This window comes from Rhinolophus ferrumequinum, chromosome 2, assembly GCF_004115265.2.
Source record: "Rhinolophus ferrumequinum isolate MPI-CBG mRhiFer1 chromosome 2, mRhiFer1_v1.p, whole genome shotgun sequence".
In the NCBI taxonomy this organism is placed as follows: domain Eukaryota; kingdom Metazoa; phylum Chordata; class Mammalia; order Chiroptera; family Rhinolophidae; genus Rhinolophus; species Rhinolophus ferrumequinum.
The window spans coordinates 1,437,952-1,443,444 of NC_046285.1; the positions used below are offsets into that span (position 1 = coordinate 1,437,952).

The 5,493-nt window shown below is 39.2% G+C and overlaps 1 pseudogene; it reads left to right on the plus strand.

The window, feature by feature from the left end:
* Positions 1-551: 551 nt before the first annotated feature.
* LOC117013923 (polyadenylate-binding protein-interacting protein 2-like) lies at positions 552-924 on the plus strand (annotated as a pseudogene).
* Positions 925-5,493: the final 4,569 nt, after the last annotated feature.

Below are 5,493 nucleotides of genomic sequence, written 5' to 3' on the forward strand. Positions count from 1 at the left end.
GGAAATGCTTCTTTTCTTGATAGTGTCAATGTCAATTACCTGTTTGTGATGTTGTCCTATCTTTGCAAGCTATTACCGTTGGGGGGAATTTGGTTAAATTTGACCTCTCTTGATTTCCCACAAGTGTATGTTAAATTATCTCAAAGTTACAATTATCTCAAAATTAAATGTTAAATTTAAAAAATCTGATCTCATCAAGTACCACAACCCCAACATTGAGATACCAATACTACATTTAATAATAGGAATGAATGCTTGCAAATTTCTCCAGTAATTGCTTTGATCTCTACTCTGTGGCCTTCCACACAAGAAAGGCACTTCCTGCTGCAAGGAATCGTGGTGAAGTCCAGAGCCCCTAGAGGACCTTGACTACCCCAGTAATAGGTATTATAGGTGAGAAATAGAGGATACGAATTGCTTCCGTGGCAGACCAAGGGCATATCCAGCAGGGGAGCAGCACTGCCTGTGGAGATCTGCTGAGGCCCACCGGATTCCTTACCTGCAGTCCTGGCAGCTGTGCCCTGGGTTAAAAATGACAACAAATGCCAACCATGAAAGAGCCAAGTCGCAGCAATACTAGCCCAAGCATCATCAATGAAGATGTGGTTATTAACGGTCATTCTCATGGAGATGACAGTCCATTTGCAGAGTACGTGTGCATGGAAAATGAAGAGGAATTCAACAGGCAAATAAAGAGGAGTTATCGGAAGAAGAATTTATTGAATGCTGTTTCCAAGAAATACAGGAAAAGGAAGAAGAACATGAGTGGTTGATTCCCCCTCAAGAGCTCCCACAAACTATGGCCAAATCCAAGACCAATTTAATGACCATGTTACCAGGGATGACTCTTCTCTGGAAGACCCTGTGGTCAAAAGAAGTCTGAATCCAAGTGCACAGGAGTTTGTTCCTGGGGTGAAGTACTAAACTATTTGAGTAGACAGGGCCCTCTTTTGGTGGACGTAGCAGAATTTCCACACCGTGAAGGCAGTGTTAGAAAATAATTGTAAAATCTCTCTCTTGTCACTGTGTTACACTTATGCATTGCCAAATTTGTTAGTCTTTTGTTAGTCTTGCATGTTTAATAAAAGTGCTGGGACTGTTATTAAATAAAAATCTGTCAAACAAAATCTGTCATTTTGTTATTAAACAAAAATCTGAAAATAGAATTGGCCCCATGGCTTTATTTGAAGACAGTACGGAAAGAAGCACCATCAAATATGACAAAGCACCAAATTACCTCTAAATCTTAGTGAATTTTCTCTTTTGAGGCCAAACTGGTCCCTTAGGGTTAATGAACACTTGTAATGTCTAAACTTTTTTAAATTAGTAAGTTTAAATTAAGTTCAGCTTGTTAAGCAAATTTTTCAATTCAGATGCATTTGTCCCAGTGAAAAGAATCTTCTGAGGAAGACCTGCTAGTTAATTTGAAATAATACATTGTAGATAAGTATGTCTTTGATTACTGAGGTCACAATGTAGTGATTAGACTAGAACTAGTCCTGGCTCTTACGGTTATCATGTAAGAAATACTGACTTCTGATATTAACATCTGAGGAACTATGTGATTTGAGAATCGCATCTTCTAAGAAGTCATAGCTATGCCTGTGTGAAATCTAACAATTGACCAACCCATAATACAATAGAACAAGGACATTGTAACATTTGATTTGAGTGGTGCTTTTCCTTGCTTTGTTACACATCACTATAATAGTATGTAACACAACTGTTCTTTTTTTCCTTATCTTTTTTTTTATTAGTTTCAGGTGCACAAAGCAAAGTAATAGTTAGACGTTTATCATTTATATCCCTCACACTGTCAACCCCCCTCCCCCATCCACTAACCCTCTGACACCGCACACAGCCATTACATTTCCACTGTCTCTATTCCTAATGCTGTACTCCGCTTCTTGTAACTATATACATATATAAACTTGTAGTTGACATTCATTATTGTTCAGCTTCAGCTTCAGGTGTACAGTGCAGTGATCAGGCATCTACATCATCCCTGAGGTGGTCTCCCTAACGAGACAAGTGTCCATCGGATAACCTACAAAATCTTTACAACATTATTGATTATAGTCCCCAGATTAACTTTTGTAACCCCCATGGCATCTTCTGGTTACTGACTGTGCTTTCTAATCCCCTCACCTTCCTCCTTATCCCCACCCTGCCTCCCACCTAGCAACCCTCAGTTTTTCCTCTATGTCTCTGAAACTGTTTCTGATTAGTTCATTCGTTTATTCTTTTCTTTAGATTCCACATATAAGTGAGATCATATGGTACTTATCTTTCTCTGTCTGACTTATTTCACTTAACATAATGTTCTTTAGGTCCATCCATGTTGTTGCAAATGGTAAGATTTCTTTCTTCTTTATGGCTGCGTAATACTCCATTGTATAAATGTACCACAGTTTCTTAATCCAGTCATCTACCGATGGGCATTTCGGTTGTTTCCATGTCTTAGCTGCTGTGTATAGTGCTGCAACAAACATAGGAGTGCATAAATTTTTTTGAATTAGAGTTTTGGATTAGATACCTAGGAGTGGAATTGCTGGATCATAAAGGAGTTCCATTTTCAGATTTTTGAGATACCTCCATACTGTTTTCCATAGTGACTGCACCAATCTGCAATCCACCAACAGTGTACAAGGGTTCCCTTTTCTCCACATCCTCACCAGCACTTGTTGTTTGTTGATTTATTGATGATAGCCATTTTGACTGGGAACAACTGTTCTTTTAACAAAGCTAAAACAGTTTGGGCTTCTTAAACTTCACATTTGGTAATATGTGTTCAGTGTGAATAGTGTTTAAGTTGAAAATATTGTAAAAACTTTAATCTTTTTTGAAAATATTTAAAAATAAGTTATAGTAGAACTGATATAAAAGGACTCTGGATACTGAAAGTAACAAAACAAAAAAACTGAAAAAAGGAAAAACAAAGAAACAATATTATGGTGTTATTTAGTTCTCTCCAAACTGTCTGGACCCACCCAGCACTTCATGAATTTTAATATATAGATCTTAAAACACAGAGGTCTTTAACAACTTTGCTTTTCTTTGCTAATACACAAAAATCAGGACAAGTAGAACAAAATGTACAGTACAAAACTCAGGTCAGATTATGTCAAAAATGGTGGCATGAGGTGAGCCTCTTGAAATCTCTGATGGAATTCACAACAAATTGAACAGCTAAGAGACTTGCAACTGAATTCATCTAAAGGTAGGCAAATAGGGCGAGCGGGGAAGGGGGAAGTGTGCAGATGTGGACCGCGTGGGCGAAGGATGCAGATCTTGCTTGGAGCTCTGAGCTCACTGCATTCTGGAGCTACTGCAGCCACTGGAGAGAGAAGAATTCCACCTACTAGTGCTCCACTTATGGCCCACAGTCCTGCCTAAGGGATCAGCATATAACACAGCTGAAGCCAATGCTCATTTCAGAGACCTGGGATCAAAGATTGGGAACATGGGTGAAAACGGAGGTTTCAGCCCTAACTGCCAAGCAGAGATGGCAGGCTCAGGCATGGAGCCTAGCCACCCCCTCCACACCCTCCCAGAACTAACAAGCCTCAGCCCCACCTGCCCGGTGCTAGAAGCAGAACAGTAGCAGTGTCAGACCAAAGAGCAGAATATTTGCAGTTCTGAGAACTGTGGCCTGCAGCCATGGAGTCGCAACCCAACTAGTTCTGGTGAAGGGCAGAGAGCCACGGGTGCAGGACTGGCTGTGGTGGTTGTTGCAGCCATTGCTCTGGGCCACCTCTCACAACCCACCTGGCCCCTGTCCCCACCTATCTTGGCAGATCCCTACAGGAGTAAACAGAGCCACTGAAAAACACAGGCTCTGAAACTGCTACAAGAAGAGCTTTGAAACTTCATGAGCTCTCCACATGCCCCCACGGAGATGGTGCCTAGTGACCAAGGCAACCTGTTCACAGAGGAGAAGACTGCCTTCCAGGGAATCCCCACTTTGTGTGAGAAGCTGGAATAGTGCAGAGAAAATGTAACACTACAGCATGAGAGAGAATGAAAAGCAGCACTCAGAGAGAAAATAAAACATTCTACCAACACCTACTGGAAATAAAAAGAAAGACATCTTCCTATCAACCTGTTGCAGAACCCACTTCTATAGATGCCTAAGAAGAGAAATAATAATTCATTAATTGCCATGAATAACCAAGGCAACAAGACAGCTCAGAAAGAAAGTGAAGAGTCTCCAGAAAAGGAACTTAAAGATTTGGAAATATGTGACTTAAATGAAAGAGAATTCAAGATTGCAGTTCTGAACAACTTCAAAAAGATGCAAGAAAACACAGACAGGCAGTTTAATGAACTCAGAAACACAATCAAAGAGCAAAATGAACAGTTGACCAAAGAGACTGAAATTTTAAAAAAGAACCCAGTAGAATTTCTGGAGATTAAAAGCTCAGCAGAAGAAATGAAGAATGAAATAGCCAGCTTAGGTAAAGAGATGACCAGATGGAGGAAAGAATCAGTGACATCGAAGATAGAAATCTGGAAATGACACAGATCGAAGAAGAGAGAGACTTGAGAGTTAAAAGAAATGAAAGAACTCTACAAGAACTTTCTGACTCCATCAGAAAGACCAATATAAGAATAATGGGCATATGAGAAGGAGAAGAAAGGGAGAAGGGAACAGAGAGTATATTCAAACAAATAGTCAATGAGAACTTCTCAAACTTGTGAAAAGAACTGGATCCTTGAATCCAAGAAGCAAATAGGACACCTAATCACCTCAACCCCAATAGGCCTTCTCCAAGGAACATTGTATTGAAGATGTCAAAAATTAATGACAAACAACAAATCCTCAAGGCAGCCAGGAAAAAGAAGATGGCAATGTACAAAGGAAAGACGATTAGATTATCATCAGATTTTTAAGCAGAATCTCTATAAGCCAAGAGGGAGTGAACTCGAATATACAAACTACTGAAAGAGAGAAATTAGGAACCAAGAATAATATATCCAGCAAAGATATCCTTTAGATATGAAGGAGGAATAAAGACTTGTCCAGACTAACAGAAGCTGAGGGAATTTTCTAACACATGACCTGCACTACAAGAAATACTGAAGGAGATTATTTGACCTGAAACAAAAAAGCAAAAGAATACAAAACCATGAGTAGTATTATGAACAGAGAGAAGCAGAAAATGGCAACCCCTACACCAAATAGGACACTGTACACTTAAACATAACATGCAGGGTACAGAAGGAAAAAAAACCACTTAAAAAAAGAGGAAAAGGACAGCTTACTTTTGCAGCACAGAAACCAACTCACAGCATAAATAGGGATAATTTGTGAAAACAAAAACATAAAAGTGGAGAGAGTAACTGTCTGAACTGGCTCAAGGGATGGAGAAAGAAAGCATACTGAAGAAAATGGAACACTCTAAATATGAAACTATCTTTTAACGTAATGGTAACCACTCAAAAAAATATCCAGAACTGAAATACATATATATATATATATAAAAGAAGAAA